Source organism: Macrobrachium rosenbergii, chromosome 53 (genome assembly GCF_040412425.1).
Source record: "Macrobrachium rosenbergii isolate ZJJX-2024 chromosome 53, ASM4041242v1, whole genome shotgun sequence".
NCBI lineage: Eukaryota > Metazoa > Arthropoda > Malacostraca > Decapoda > Palaemonidae > Macrobrachium > Macrobrachium rosenbergii.
Window position 1 is genome coordinate 32,569,452 of NC_089793.1, and position 17,341 is coordinate 32,586,792.

Consider the following 17,341-nt stretch of genomic DNA (forward strand, 5'->3'; position numbering starts at 1 on the left):
AAAAACGGAAACACTTGCATTACACACACACATACCACACACGTGCACACACAAACACAAACACACACACACACACACATATATACACATACATATATATATATATATGTATATATATATATATATATATATATATATATATATATATATATCGATTTCTTCGGTTGTTGTATTATAATAAGCCCAGTTTAAGCACACAGCTGGAAGCCGAAAGAAGTTTACCCTTTGCACGGTCCAGAAACCAGGGTCAAGGTTACCCCCGGAGGACAGTGACACACCAGAATCCAAATACCACAACCGAAGAAATCGATAATTTCATAAGAAACATAAGAAATAGAAATAGAACGTAAAACTAATTCTCATAACATCATATACTATGTAATAACACATTATGCAAATATTATGTTAACTACTAACCACCCTAATGTATTGTAAATTAAACATTGCAAATAAAAACTGTAGCAACTCCCATAATCCGCTTACAGCTGATGGCTTGGTATAAATAGAAAGGGAGAATCTCAATGTATTAGTTCTGCTTGAAAAAGCCCGATATTCAGGCGAAACGGCCCCTAGCAATTTTAAATAAAGGGAAAACACACCACCACTCTCTCTACTTATCCAGAACTTTGAAGAACTATTAAAAACAGAAGTCAGGATATATGAAAAAGTCTGTATCAAAGAAGTCAATGCCACAAAGGCCATCGCCTGCAACAAAAATTGTGAGAGAGAGAAACTCTGTAACGAAAATATATATATATATATATATATATATTTATATGTATATATATATAATATATTATATATATATATATAAATTTATATATATATATAGTTAATATATACTGTATATATACACATATATATATGTATATATATAATATATTATATATATATTTATATATATATGTATATATATAAAACATGAAGCCACTTCTCCCAAAAGTTGATGGGTTAAACAAGACACCAGGTTTACGAGTTACTGCTTCGTTCATCCTTTAACTGCTGGATCAATCGTGAGCCTTCTTATGTTTGCCCTTCCCAAAACGTCACTCTTGTTGTCTCTTTGTTCCTCTAATTTATCCTTGGTTTATTCCACGGCACCTGACCCCATTAGTCAAGTTATGTGTAAAAGAAATTAGGGACTTATTGACCACCCCCATCTTAATTTCTTTGTGTTAGGTTTAATAGGACCTCCCTCTTAATTTCTGTGTTAGGTTTATAGTTCTGCAATGTCTCAAGACAGTGAGAGCCTATGGGACAAATAACATCCTTTCCTGACTAAGCTTCAAGCTTTTCCTCTGTGAACTGGTTTTCAAGTATTTTGTCAACCCGACCTATTCCTCTTGTATTTAACTGTGCTGCACCTGTTCGTTTCCCTATCACTACTGGGTGTACCTCATGAATTTGTGTCCCTAGTAACCCTTTTCTTCTTTACATATTCTATAATTTTTCTTAATGTAGATAATTCTACTTTTCACAAATGGTGCTCTATTAACGATGCTGAAGATCGTTGTCATTTTATTATAAACCTGTGTTATACAGCACAGTGAATATGTGTAGTGTATTTAAAAAAGCAAATGAAACCTGGTTCATTATAATACTATCAGAATCAATCTATTTCCTGCCCCATTACCCCATGTGCCTTTTACCTTAACGATAATAGCTAAGAATTTGGACACTGTATCTTACAAGCTTTCAGCATCTTCAGCCCAAAATGAATGTCTGAAAAGCGGAGTGCACCTTCTTGAAAAGAAATTACCTTTGATAGGCTTCAAAAACATCCACACCACGCACACATAAATCTTATATATATATATATATATATATATATATATATATATATATATATATATATATATATATATATATATATATATATATATATATATATATATTTAAGTTAGATTGAAAGGCGTGCTACCAACCGGGAGACATCAGTAAGTGCAAGGTGAAGGATCAGTCGTTTATTCCTTTTCTAAGTACTTTATTATTGCTGCTACGTTTCAAGACGTAAAATCCCCATTTTCAAGCTATAAAAAGAGAGGACAAACGTTAAAATAACAAACTCGGAATAAGAATTAACAGTTAAAAAGCTATACAAATAATGTAAACGACAAGTACAAAAGATAGGGAGGAGTGATTACCATAGGTGCCGAAGGCACAGACCGAGAGACAATTCGGGCCGGGTTCAGCTTCGACTCAAGCTCACGAGAGTTTGGCCTGTAATTTTAAAATCTTTATTTAATGTTAGATTTACATTTTTTAGAGTTCATTGATACATGAAAATTCAGGATTAGTTTATTTGATACCTGTTCTATAGTTAACGCCCTGATGAGAGTCCATTCACATTGAGTAAGCCAACCTCCGTGTGGAGCGACGTATTCAAGATTACATCTAAGGCAGTTAAATAGATATGATTGGAGGTCATTAGCGGATAGAGTTTCTCCTTATGTTTAAATAGAGATCTAATATTCATTGAGTTGCAGGGTATTAGCTTTAGTTCAGTTGCAGTTAAAAATTTCTCGATTAACAGCTTCCATTCACAGCAGAAATTTTTGTCATGAATAAATGGGACACTTGCATATAATCGTAAATTTGGTACTGTTGTTTATCTGCAATTGAATTAAAGCTATTTAACATAAGGAGAAACTCGATCCACTAATGACCTCAGGAGTCGTATATCTATTTAACTGCCCTAGATGTAATCTTGGGAAGTACGTCGGCTCCACACAGAGGTTATTACTCAATGTGAGACTGGACTCTCATCGAGGCGTTAGCAATAGAACAGGTGTCAAATGAACTCATTCTGAATTTTCATGTATACGTGAACATACAAAGAAATGAAAATCTGACATAAAATACAAAGATTTTAAAATTATAGTCCAAACTCCTAACGAACAATATTTAGCAATCTTAGAATCATAGAATCACTCTTCATTAAACAACTCGTTCCACAGTTAAACACCCAGTCATCCTCAACACCTCCGTATCTATAGTGAGCTTAAGTCGGAGCTGAACCCGGCCCGAATTATCACTTGGTCTGTGCCTTCAGCGCCTTATGGTAATCACTCCTCCCTATCTTTGGTACTTGTTTATATTATTTGTATATAGCTTTTTAACTGTTAATTCTTATTCCGAGTTTGCTATTTCAACGTTTGTCTTCTCTTTACATAACTTCAAATTGGGACTTTTACGTCTTGAAACGTTGCAGCATTAATAAAGTACTTAGAAAAGGAATAAAGACTGATTGTTCACCTTGTACCTACTTATATATATATATATATATATATATATATATATATATATGTATATACTATATAATATATATATATACTATATATATATAATATATATATATATATAAATATATTCGTATAAATATGAATATATCTTTCTGAAAAAATACTCCTCTGATAGGGGTCGCTGTTTTGTGTAAGCCTTCTCCATCTTCTTCTATCTTGTGTATCCTGTTTTCTTAACCCTTTTTCCCGCATGTCATTTTGCTAGTGATCTTTCCATCTGAATCTTGGCCTTCCCCCTCCTCCTCCTCCTCCCAACCACCTCAATGTCCATGACCTTTCTACACACATGATCCTCCCCTCTCCACATGCCATGACCAAACCACTGCAATCTTCTTTGCTGAATCTTCTTGACACCTCTACCACCTTCTGACTGTCCCTCTAATATAATCGTTTCTGATCCATCCTTTCCCGTGACTCCATACATCCATCTCAATATCCCATCTCTGCCACTTCCAACTTCCTTTCTTGAGCCTCTTTATTGACCACGTCTCAGCCCCATACACCATCGCTGGTCTAACTACACTTTTATAAAAACCTTTCATTTTACTCTCTTGCACTAATCCTCTTGTCGCACAATATTCCTGGATGATCTCTCCAATTCATCCAAGCACATTGTATCCTGTGGTTTATTTCTGAGTCCATGCCACCATCATCCATCACACAGGACCTAAGGTATTTGAAAGTGGTAACCCCTTTATGTCGTCTTAAAACCTAATTTAACTGCACCCCGTCTTCCTTCCTCCCACCCACAGATATTCTGTCTTAGCTCTGCTTATCCTTAAACCTCGATCCTCGCGCTTGTCTCCAAAATCCTCACGGGCCTGATGCCTTTCCAGCCACCAACCTCACCATTTACCGGGCTTACAGGTACTGGCATAACCGGCATAAAGCTGGTTTGGCTTACACCCCTATGGCTGGTTGTATATATATATATATATATATATATATATATATATATATATATACATAAATACATATATATATATATATATATATATGTATATATATATATATGTATATAAGGTATATATATATATATATATATATATATATATATATATATATATATAATTTTAGATGATATATAAGTCTGTTGTCTTGTGGATGAATTATATACATCAACCAGTCGGCCACTGGTTAGTGTACTGTAGTCCTGATTCCGTCCGTCGCTGGTTCGATATACTTATTATCATCTAAAATCTCTCGGTAAACATATATGAAATATATTAGAGTTAATATTCAGCGTTTGTAGCTTCTGATTGTATATAAAATAGTCATATATATATATACACATACAGTTAACCTTCAGCCAGCTTCTATAAAAGTGTATTAAGTACCACATTAAAAAGCTAATACTTTATCAACATTCACAAAGGTGTCCGAGCATTCCTCTTTCTGTAAATAATCCTCACCGATAGTCACGGTTCATGAAAATAATCCCTAAAGGTTTCCTTGCCTTTCTAATATCATGCTGGTAAATACACCAGAAGTAAAGAGCCCGTACACAGGTATTTTCTAATTCAGCCTCTGATCCTCACAAAAATGAGAGCTTGCCAAAGGAACTTTTCTTCTCGTGATGACACACCTGACTTTTACAGGCTGACGAGTTGCTCACGGCTCTTTGCTGTTTTCAAGTCCTGAATGCCTGTTTGTAATCTGTACGAGAGAGAGAGAGAGAGAGAGAGAGAGAGAGAGAGAGAGAGAGAGAGAGAGAGAGAGAGAGAGAATTTCATTAAAACTCGAAGGTCTGAGCTTTTTTTCACCTTAACACTAAAGTAGTGCTTTTGCTAGCTAGCACAATATCTATACATTTTCTCACTAAGGTCTACAATATTTTGCATAATTTCACAGAGGATCCAAAGAATATTTCCCTACGGTAAATATTTCCGAAGAGTAAATCAAAGGAATACTTCCGTACAGTAAATCGAAGGGATACTCGTATTTCCCTACAGTATATCAAATTTATTGTTTTCATTTCTGACAAAGAAATACTTATAGGCAGAGGTTAAATGATGTAGCGAAGCTCCCATTCGGCTGTGCGGCTGGAAACTGCAGTAACCACAAACTTCATAAGGATACATATAATTTTACATTTAGGTTCCTATTTAAATATCGTTAATCTAGACTTTTGCCCTTTTAGAGACAGCATGTATAAAAGAAATTAGGGACCATTACACCCTTTTATCTTACAGGCACACTTCAAACTATTGTCTTTTCTTGCGTCGCTAACCCTCTAATTTCATCGTATCATCAATTACTAGTACTTTCGTTCTCTATCTGCACACTTCTGTACCCACAAGAGCCACAGTTTAATTCAGTGATCATATTTTAGACTTCTGCATACTCCTCAAAAATCCTTCCAATTCAGTGCCTTTAAACCACAGCCCACTTTCATGTCTTCTTACGTGTTATTCTCACTTCCCACTTATCAGTCATTTAACCCTTTAGGTTAATCAGGACGGTCTGATTTATGCCTGTCCCAGATGCAGCTTTCTCATAAAAAGCATATGTTGTGAAGTTACCGTTGATATTATTACATTTATTCTTGTATTTTTCTGAAATGCAATACTTGGCATTTATTATGGGAAGTTAAAACTGTAAAACGAACGTCAAAATAACTAGTTGATGCTATCAGCAAACAAAAAACATTCCATTCTTATCCGTGAGGAAAACTACATAAACTCATATATATAACATAGATATTTGTGAAACTGTTTATGCAATAAGAAACTGAAATAAATGTTTTACTGAACTTTGCTGCATTTTTGCAGTAAAACGCGAAGGATTAGATACATTTTTCTTTTGCTCAGTGGGATGTTAAGCGATCAGATTTATCTTTCTACTAAAATTTATCCATCACTTTCTGAGCAAAACTGGAGGATCTAGTGACTTATTCCAGCAGTTGCCATGTTTTGACGCTCAACAAGAGCTAATGATGAATTTTTCACTCTCTTTTTTTTAAGTGACATATTAATGCGTCACGGGATTGTGCATGACGCCTAAATGCGTCATAATATTCATCGCGACATTCTCAACCGCTTCTCTCCAACTGAAACTTGTATCTCTGTTCAGTTTAATCAGATGAAGTAGGGGCAGAAGGATTGATAGGGGAGGAGCAGTGTGGAATCAGACAAGAGATGAAGCACGTGAGTCTCGCGTTTGTTATGAAATAGACTGAAAAAATTACGAATTAAGGGAAAACGCCTGCGTATGGCATACGTGGACCCTGAAAAGGCTACTACAGGAACATGATACTCATTTATAAAGTCAAGAATGGTACAGTTCCAAGGAGAAGAATGTCAGTGAGGGTTTGTGACCTTCATAACTCCTCTGAGTGAGACTTAATACACTCTCATCTTTTGTGACAGAGTTGTACTAGAACACAAAAAGTCGGTAGAGTGCTGGGCTAGCACTCTGCTAGGCCCGAGTTCGAGTTTCCGGCCGGCCAATGAAGAATTAGAGGAATTTATTTCTGGTGATAGAAATTCATTTCTCGGTATAATGAGGTTCGGATTCCACAATAAGCTGCAGGTTCCGTTGCTAGATAACCAATTGGTTCTTAGCCACGTAAAATAAGTCTAATCCTTCGGGCCAGCCCTAGGAGAGCTGTTAATCAGCTCAGTGGTCTGGTTAAACTAAGGTATACTTAACTATAGGGTTATCGAAGCTCTTACATTAGTGAAGTTGATGAAACAGAAAATATAAGCGAAAGTTGAATTGATGGTAAATGACGGTAATGCCACATTTAGACTCCTAATGGTAGACTTCAGTACAAATAATTCAAATGCGATCTTTACATAAAACAACCGGTATGATATGTATCTTTAGCAACGTGGGTGCAGCGATTAATCACGCACTCTCTTGCCTTTACCCTTTGAAGATGAAGAGAGATTAGAAATGCGAATGTTAATCATATACTTCACTCTAATAACAAGACCCAGGCGCAGATAACTGAAAGCAACTAAGTAACTCTCAGGGGTGAATAAAACTATATAGCAGACAGGGAAAGGAGAAGGAATAGAACATAACTATATAGATCGTTAGGCAAACTTATCAAAGAAAGGAAGGTTATACAATCTACTTTACAAATTATTGGAGTTCACGGCACACTATGAGCAGTAATACTCGATGGAACCATGGTAGAAGGAATAGTAGTAAGCAAAAGAACTTGAGAAATACATCAAACTACACAATCTATTAATTGCTGATGAGTTGGGTTGTCGGGTGTTACGTAGCCTCTGTGGAAGGAGCTACATTGCTCTTTAGCCAAACGGGAGTTTCTTTCCCTCTACACCCCAGCTTCGGAATCATCTGAATTTTCTTCTTAGTTTCCGTTTACAATTAGTCTCACAGTCTTTCCATCGCTTCCTGAGCGGTCAAGCTTCACTCCCCCCCCCACCATTCTTAGTCTTGTTTCAGTAACACCCGACAACCCGCCTCATCTGCAATTCCTAGGTTGCTTAGTTTGATATGTCGTTCGACATCATCCATCTACCATGGTTCCTTCGAGCATTACAGCTCATAATGTGCGATCCATTTATGCCGTCTAACGGCCTCCTCCAAATAAATTTATAAATAATCTGGGATATAAAATGGCATATCGACCTTCCCTAACTGACGTTGACGTCAAGGTCACGGAAGGAGATTGCTTTGATTTGATCTCTATGGTTCTTATACACGCAAAGTCTACTGTCTACATTCCTTTCAAGGTACGCACGCTTGACAAAGCACGAAAAGATTTGTGCTTCGCAAAATTGCAAAGGCATGTCTGTGATTTACTGGGAGCGAAGAGTCGATCAAAACGACTGTATCCTCTGGCATGCTGTTGTTTGTTGCTGATCAAAACTGAAGGTTAGGGGCGATTCAAATATAGGTTTTCAATACCATTCATCAGAAAACCTCTTGATTTATTCGTCTCGGTTCTCGCAGCCCGGTTGTTGCGGATACCACCTGAATGCTAACCAGCTGCTTCATCTTCATATCAAAGACATTGTGACGTAATATTCCGCGTATTATGCGATTATCATCCACTGTATTTCTCTACGCTGATACCAGTTCCAAGATACAGTTCGTGTTAGCAATGAGTCTTAGCCAGTCACGACGCACGATACTGTTTGAATTGCTGTTGTTTGGCGTATTGGTTTATCTGCAGTTGTACATGTGGTACTGATATGTCACAGCGTGACGGATATTGGTTTATTAGATATTGCTAGATCGGCGAGTGGACCCAGTTTAGGTGTACGATATGGAAATTCAAAATAAGGATCAATCATCTACAGCACTTGGAGAAACAAAGAAAAAACTCTAGGTTAAAAACTGAGTCTATAAACAACCTTTAATGACCAATAAAAATTTGCTTACCAGGTGTATGTACAAATCTGTGTATAACCCAGGTAGGAAACAAACAATACTGAATATCAAGAAAATAATTTGTACATAGACCAATAGTGACTATGCGACTTGAATCGAGATGAAAATTTTGGATATTTTAGATTTAAAAATTTCGCATGCGCATCGCTCAAAAGACATTTCGTTCTGTGGTTCACTATTCAACAATTACGAATATAATTGGGTGACAACATTCTCACATTATGAGCAGGAATTACACATGCAAGCATATACTACACTCCTCCTGTATGCTTGCAGTACATAATTACGCATACTACGTACGTAATTTTCTTTGAATGTGGTTGTGTACACTAAAAGATATTTGTATATTTGCTCACAAAAAACCACACACGCATATATACTGTATTTATGTATGTATTTGCATATATTTATATACATACATATACATATATGTTTATTTATATTATATATGTATATATATATATATATATATATATATATATATATATATATATATATGTATATATATATATATAACTTTACTCAATCCTACAGTCAGATATATTAATCATTCTAAGTCTATCACTATAAATGTAAGACCTACAGAATCCGTTATTAAACTTGATTATTTCGACATGATGATCCACGTTACGTAATAGCCTATCGACGACGAAAAGGTCACTCAATTGTCTAACGTCATATAGATAAGAAGACTTTAATATTCCATAACTTATATGCATAATCCATCTAATGGCAGAAATGACAATAACGAAAATGAGATCCAGACTTTGTTTACTGAAATCATAATTCTAATCCTTCCTCCGCTGCTGAAATGAGACATCACTGAGTCAGGATTTCCATTATCCTGTGTCGAGTTCAGCCTAATTAGCATCATTCTAGAGTAATTTGCTCTGTTAATGGCTGCGACTCCTATTCACGTCCAGTGAAAAGGACCTGCTCTAATTACTGACTTTGCTGTCATGTCGGTCAGGATTTTTAGATGTCTTGGATGATGCGCATAATATGAGCAGGCTGGCAGTATTGTTCAGTGGAATGTATGTGTTTTACAGTATTGTAAAATGTAAAATATATGTATATATATATATATATATATATATAAATATAATATATATTTATATATATATATATATATATATATATATATATATATATATATATATATATATATATAAATATATATTATATATATATATGTAAATGTATATATATGAATATGCATTTATCTATCAATATATATATATATATATATATATATATATACATATATATATATATATATATATATATATATATATATATATATATATATATATATATATATATATATATATAACTACAAAAATATTTGCTGTTATAACAGATTTTATCTAATAAAGTTGTTTATAAAAACACGAAAGAGGACAGGTTGAAGGAAACAGCAGTTTCCGAAAGACTAGTATAAGGCTATATAATCTACCCTCTTTTGTGTTTTTATGGGCAACCTTTATTGTATGTATATACATATATGTACAGTATATATAGTATATATATATATATATATATATATATATATATATATATATATATATATATATATATATTATTTAATTAACCAATATAATTAACTTGAATTGAATAACATTATTCCAAAATGCATATAAAAAGTGTGTTTTAAAAGTGCATATATATTTTTCTTCCGTAGGCATTTCCACAGAAACGCAACTGCTTTGATGACTTGAATCTTTACCGCTGAATTACTCCTTTCCTTCCAACATTTCCGTGTTATGGACACTTTTCTCTAATCCATCTCCTCTTAGTATTCATGCATATGTTTTATTTTCTCTCATTCTAAATTAAAGTCAGAAAAGCCATTAAATTTGTGGATTACTTTTAGATTATACCCCATTTTTCCCAGTGCTCACTTATGCAAATTAAAAACATGAGATTCAAGGATGATATGTACATTGCGTTCACGAGGTGTTCCGTCATACACGTAATGCGATTCCAATAGGAATAAATATCAAGTTTTTCAAGTCCCTTTCATTCCTTGGGACCACGACCCCTGTTTCCAAATGCCAGCAGAATAAGGTGATTATTACACCCAAGGGATTCTGATTTTTTTCTTGAGATGTTAAGATCATTTTAAAGGTACACACACACACAAACACAGAAAGAGAGAGTAAGAGTTAAGTATATTTTTGTTATATTTATTTGTTTACACACTCTATTAAATCACATTAGCAAAAACGGAATTTTGATCGCATCAGTACTGATAAATTGCATTATATATTATAACGTCAGTTACAAGTTAAATAAAGGTATGAATTAAAGTACAAGAAATTGCTTTCTTAACTACTTTTAGTGAGCTAAGTCGGCAATAAAACAGCAGCAATATCAAATGCTTTCACCGTGTTGGAAAATAACAATTAGTAGAGAAATCAGCAACGCACACATATGTATAAACAAATGTCTGTATATGTACATGTAAATACATACACACATCTATCTATCTCTCTCTCTTTCTATCTATCTATCTATCTATCTATCTATCTATCTATCTATCTATCTATCTATCTATATATATATATATATATATATATATATATATATATATATATATATATATATATATATATATATATATATATATATATATATATATATATGTATGGTTAATATGAACGCCTCACTGGTTGATTCCACGATTCCACGAAGCAGAATACACTGTCTGGGTGATCAAATCTGTCCAAGGAGCCAAGATCTAATCTCCTCATTATGAAGACTTCTCAATTTTTATAAAAATCGAAGTAATATCTTGTTAAATCTTAATTTATTATAGGCGTAAACAAAGGCAATGGAACATCCGGAAATGAGAGAGAGAGAGAGAGAGAAAGAGAGAGAGAGAGATAAAATTCACCAAAAAAATGAACAGAAAAGATATTTAACATGATTAAGACTTAATGATAGCAACCATGCTTTAAGGTTAAATATGAAATGAGAGAGAGAGAGAGAGAGAGAGAGAGAGAGAGAGAGAGAGAGAGAGAGAGAGAGAGGGAGAGAGAGAGAGAGAGAGAAGAGCATGAGTGTTAGAATACAGTTTTCTGACAACTAGGCAATCAGAGACTGCTTCAGGTTTGCAAGTTGAAAGAAAAGCTAACACACAGAAAAATTGTCATCTAAACAAATCTGATTCTTACAAACAAATCGGATGGCCGAGTAATTACATCTGTTCACATGGGCTTCTCCTGTCGAATTTGACTAATGGAGAAAGTAAATAAAACAGCAATAAAAAAAAAAAAACATTGATAAGAGTTGTAACAGAAACATTATAAATTTCATGTTATACGCGAATCCTCGTATATGAACATATAAATACATATGTATATTAAATATATATATATATATATATATATATATATATATATATATATATATATATATATATATATATATATATGTGTGTGTGTGTGTGTGTGTGTGTAGTGTGTGTGTATATAATTTATAGATATATGCATACATATATACATGTATATATATACATACACATATATTTATACAAACACATATATATATATATATATATATAATATATATATATATATATATATATATAAATATATAATATATATATATATATATATATATATATATATATATATATATATTTTATATATAGATATATATAAAATTTCACTCTCCGTGAAAGTCGTCAGACGTGAAGCGGAAAGTGGTAGTTCCCGAGCAATCGTCAACCATAGAAAAAAGCAGATAAGCATTAAATAACTGTCAGTTGATATATTCATGGCCGGCCTCATCCAGGGCGGGACAAAACCGCGGAAAAACAGAAAATATGTCGGACGAGTTTTAGTTTATTGTGGTCAGTCGACTGCAATAACACTTTCCTCACTTCCTGCGGCTGAAATGAAACTAAATAAAAGAGCTGGGGGATTGTCATGCGTCAAAATGTTATTTTGAAACCATTTTATTCTTTCTCAAATGCGATAAAATAATGTGGAGTTCAGAGATAAATTTAGAGATGTTGACGATTACAAGTTCTGAAAATTCATCACTGTTTTTTTTATAAATTCTCCTGTTTTATTAGCGGCCCTGCATGCCGTCAAGATATGGATAAAATTTTGTAAATTTGAATTAATTAAACAAATATATTAATTTTTATTACGTTATTTTTTGTAATCAACGGTTAAACTAATATAGAATTTATATACCGTCATTCACAATAAGTTTTGGATAAACATTTTTGATACATTCAAACGGATTTTATGAGATGAAAAACTGAAAAAAACGTGAAACGATCCCTTAAAGATATGAGAAAATATCATTATTCCCGTTTATATTTGAATGAATAATATGACACGCTGCCTTGGGAGGGTTAATATTTTATAGGATATTTCTTGTTATAATAATGTATCCATTTTCAGGTTCACGACAGCTTACCTCACATGTATAAAGAGAATTGACCTGTTGCATGAGAAGTTACCTACAGGTTACCTGCGACTGTTAATTTATTCACTCTTATTCCTCTTGTTATCGCTTTCAGGAAGATTTTCAAGTAAGTTTAATTACATTGGAAGTGTAATTAAGCACACTTTGAAGCTAATGTAATTGGAAACGTAATTTTCCATTCTATGAACAGCGCCTCTTTAAGATAATTTTAAGGGAAATTTAATCTTGTTGATATAAATAGTACAGGAAAAATATGCATAGATCTGAGGAAAACTGACCTCCCTAATATGTTACAAGTTGTCAGAGAGAGGAATTTTTCCCTCCTAAGAAGTAGATAAAAAGCAAAGGAAATTTCCCCTACTATAAGAATGAATTAACGGAAATGTAATCTCCATTACGCTAAGACTGACAGTAAGGGAAATAGTATCTCTCATGTTTATATTAGGAGGTAGGGAAAGAAATGTAATGTTTCCTATTTTGTGGATGATATGAAATATCCAGTTTACTGTTACGATTCAGTTAGTATTTAGGGTTGGGAGAGTTTGATTGTCCCATGCCTTCCTCGATCCTAGCTGCGACCAAGCATAGTTGGACAGCTGTCAGACACCTAATGTATTGGGTCTAGTTACTACAAGCACACTGGATTTTCGCGAAAAGTGGCCGTGTCTTCACCCGAGTCGTCTTGACCAAGGAGATCATATTATTATATATATATATATATATATATATATATATATATATATATATATATATATATATATATATATATATATATATATATATATATATATAGAGAGAGAGAGAGAGAGAGAGAGAGAGAGAGAGATAGAGAGAGAGAGAGAGAGAGAGAGCACTATGTTAAGTCTCAACAAGGATCAATAACCATTTTTTTTTTTGGTTGATATGCCGAGTCTGCATTGGCTTTTGAGTATTGTGAACATAAGAATCAATCGTTTTGTTAAAATCGTTCATCCCATATGATTCCAAGGAGGACTGATTGTAAGTTACCTGGCATTCCAACTACGTAGATCACAAGGCCGTGTATTTCAAAGACTTTATCTGAGAGTAAATGTAAACTGGAACCATTTTTCCTTACAAATCAACTTTATTTGTGAACCTGTGCTGGACTTTAGAACGAGTTCAAAATAATTTGTTAAGTTAGTCTGGCAGAGAGAGAGTGTAACATAATCTTTTACTCTTTCTCTCTCTCTTTATCCTCCTCTTCCTCTTCCTCCCCTTATCTTCTTGACTGTCTTTCCCGGGGTATAAAGAATTCGCGAAAGTTGAGCCACAAACAGGATAAGAGGGTCGTTCAGAAGCTTACTAAAGCGATTTCCTCCTTGTGTCGTAATTTGCAGACACAAATAGCTCTCGTGAAGAGAAGCATCCGAGGGATATAATTCTCTCATTACGCTTCAAGTTCCTTTTCCGGAATCAAAATGCCACTCACCATCAGTACGTGCGCTGCTGCAGCGTCTCTCTCTCTCTCTCTCTCCTATCTCCTCCTTGCAGCGAGGAAATAAATGCTTCTTTCGGGAACATTCTCTCCTCTCAAAGAGAGTCTTCAACTTTTCTGCCACAATAAATGTCTTTTCGAAAGCTTGAAAGAAAGCCATCTTTCGGTTTCCTTTTCTGATACCTAATGCGTCTTTAGGTTTTCGGGAAAAACACGCCCTTCTTCCAAGATTATTTTCTCAGAAAGGTGTTCAAGATTTTCTTTCCTTACAACAAATACGTTTTCAAAAGCATTAAATGGAACTTTACGTTGCTTTTATTATATCTATTCCGTCTTTAGATTTTCAAGGAAAACAATTGGTCCAGTCGGGATTATTTTCTCAAGAGTATTCAATATAAATCCCCAATCGGGATTATTTTCTCAGGAGTATTCAATACAATTGCTCCAATCGGGATTAATTTCTCAAGAATATTAAAAAAATTGCTTTAATCGGGATTAATTTCTCAAGAGTATTAAAGTGTTTGTGTTAATGCTAAGCAAATACACTACAATATGTACATAAATAGAAGACATAAATTTTAATGTTCAGTGTGGTCTTGAACATTCATTAAAGAACTGGATGTCCACCGCCTCAATGAATCTTTCAAGGCAGCCTATGACAGACTGCTACTGCAGGGGTAGCCAACCGATACTAATAGGCACTGATGTCTTTAAAATGACAGGTGGGTGGGACAACAATGAACCAGGTCCTGCGGCAGAGAAACATCTTGTACAGAATTGTGGAATGTGGGCCACTTTCATGACTTAATGTCACTTTCCTTTGAGGCAAACATTAATCAACTGATCTTCTTATTGTTCATGTTATATGCTAGGCAAGAAACTACACACCAGCCTCGTTGCCTGTACGTTCTGAAGTACACCAAATGGCATGGGGTAACGCAACGGGTTTGCAGCACGTACATTGTATTAATATTTTGAAATGAAATTGGTCTTGAGGTTCTGATCTTTGATACTTTCAAAGAGAGACAGCAGCTATAGTGCTAAGATTTACCAAAGTGAAATAGACTAGGAATAAGAAAGACAAAGAGTGGTTGTTCTGGAGAGTAAAGAGATTGAAAGGTCGAAAGAGGCAGTTGTTGGGGCTTTAAGTACACTGTGAAGACAGATGACGATTATCTATGTGATACTTGGTCAACTGTGGTTGGAATTAAGGTAAAAGGAGAAAAGTTGCAATATTAAATGAATAAATCGGGGCTCTGAAGTATACATGATGACTGTGGTGGATAATCTGAATGCAGAATTAGGAGAAAGGGAAAGACATTGAATAGTTAGCAGGTATGGGTATGGAGGAGCTTATAATAAAATTGATTTGACATAAAAAACGGCGCTGCAATTACTGTCATCGGCGTCGATGTATGGAGAGAATGGATTGAATGATAATGATAACAGGTTTGCAGAGATGACTGAATACTCGATTTCATTCACCAGAGAAATGCTCATGCATATATTTGAAAGAGAAAATGGTGAAGTGATGACATTTGATTTTGCACCAACGGAGTATATAGTAGAGTACATTGCTGGATGTAAGAGGAGACGCTGATGGTTTACCTGGCAACAACTTGGTTTACGCGAAAGTGAAAATAGACGGGAGATCCCTTAGGAAGGGAAATGTGCAGTGTACCAATTTAACTAATATATTAAATGCTGAAAAGTAGAATATAAGAAGTGGGCATAATAACATAAGTGCTGGTATTTAGGGATAAGACAGTGAAGTGTTTCATAAGGTAAAAACATGAAATGATCTTTAAAAGAAATAATACTAGAACTAGATGGTGTGGTAACAAAAGAAGGGATTTAATGGAGGAAAAATTACTGTCGTTTGAGATGCAATGATAAGATGTTAGGGAGAATCATTCTGAGAGCACCGTTATGATGCATGAAGAGATAACTGAAAATGAATGAAGGAAAGGGCAAGAAAATGTTGCTGTAGATGAGACTAAACCATTGCTAACGAAGTATATTTGGCGTGGAGATGGGCGAAACGGTGAAAAATGTAGACATACGGCCGTGAGTGGAATTAGGTTAACGTAGGTGAAATGACGACTTCGAGTAATTTGAGATGATCCAAATGTCTAGAGAGAATGGGAGAAGATAAGGCAGTGAAAAAAGTATCAGATGGAAGTCTTCAGTAATTTTCTTGCATTAGGGTTAGAATAAATTGATCTCAAGATTCTGGAACCGTGTGAGCAAGATTGATGTGAATGACACGGCTTATGTAAGGCGTGTCAACTTACTGTTTGCTAAGTCTCTCTGCAAGTTTATGAAGCTGTGGTGATTCGTCAGTTAGACTCTTAAGGCTGGATGTGGCAATCTTTTGTCTGTCCATACGGTCATCCCTCTTTAGTAGAAATCTACAGATGATGAGCATTCATTATCATTTAAAAAAATATGCTGAGTAGAAAAGTAGAAAGCAAAAAAAAACTAGAATGAAAAAAAAAATTTTACCTGGATTACATGTCTCAATTTCTCTCTTATTTTACTCAGCCGGGACTAACATTGTACAATCTATCATTGACTCCACACTCTAGAAAAGTAGTTCTGGACTGCAATAATATAAAATGAGTCCTCAGTCACAGACAAAAATTAATCAATGGCCAAAACTCCTGTTTAAAAAATAATGGAATAAGGATAGTCTACAGATACTAACCAAACTGATCCAGCATCAAAAATCCTATTTAAAATAATGGTCATCGATCACGCCCTTCTCGCA